The sequence below is a fragment of the Eimeria mitis genome, genomic scaffold, assembly GCF_000499745.2.
Source record: "Eimeria mitis Houghton genomic scaffold, Emh_scaff767, whole genome shotgun sequence".
Taxonomy (NCBI): Eukaryota; Apicomplexa; class Conoidasida; order Eucoccidiorida; family Eimeriidae; genus Eimeria; species Eimeria mitis.
This window is the reverse complement of record NW_013575624.1, coordinates 15259-16177: the sequence shown is the minus strand read 5'-3', so window position 1 is coordinate 16177 and position 919 is coordinate 15259.

Here is a 919-nt window from a genome sequence, read left to right as displayed (position 1 = left end):
TAATACAATAAAAATTTAATTGTTTTATGGTGAGCTCTTCATATAATTTTTGTTTTATATTTATTTTATTATTTATACTGCAATATAAATTATTTATTATATTTTGGTTTGGTGTTTATTTTTTTTTTTTATGCTTTGATACAAATTATAATTATTTTTTATTTTATTTTATTATTTTAATATATTTAATATAAATTATTAATTACAAATTAATGTAAAACTTTTGCAACATTTTTATTTTTTTTTATTTAATATAAACTACTAACTATAAATCAATATAAAAAAAATAATAATTATTTTTTTTATTAGTTTTATTATTATTTTTTTTTTATACTTTTTATTATTATAAATATTTTACTTTTATTTTTTTATGTATGCTTTGATACAAATTGTTGTTTGTAAGGTGATAGGTTTGTTTTGTTTATACTAATTAAAATAAATATATAATAATAATTTATATTAAAATAAATATATAATAATATTTATTAAAATAAATATAAAATAATAATAATAAAACTAAAAAGAAAAATTTATGTTTTTTATATTTATTTTATTATTTTGATTTAATATAAATTAATAATTCAAGTTATTGTACACATTAGCCGGGTGTATATACACCTGAGAGTAAACGAAAAAAAAAACAAAAAAGAATTATAATATAAAAAATAAATAAATAAATAAATAAATAATAAATAAATAAATAAATAATAGATAAATAATAAATAAATACAATCGGAGACAAATAAAGATATAGGGAGGAGAAAATAAAAGATAAAAACGTAAGTACAAAAAATATAAATCAATACAAATAGAGGCAAACAAAGATATATTACATAAAAAGACAAAAAAAAAAAATAAATAAATAAGAGAACAATACACATAAATATAAAGAAAACCTTAAATATAAAAAGATAAAGAG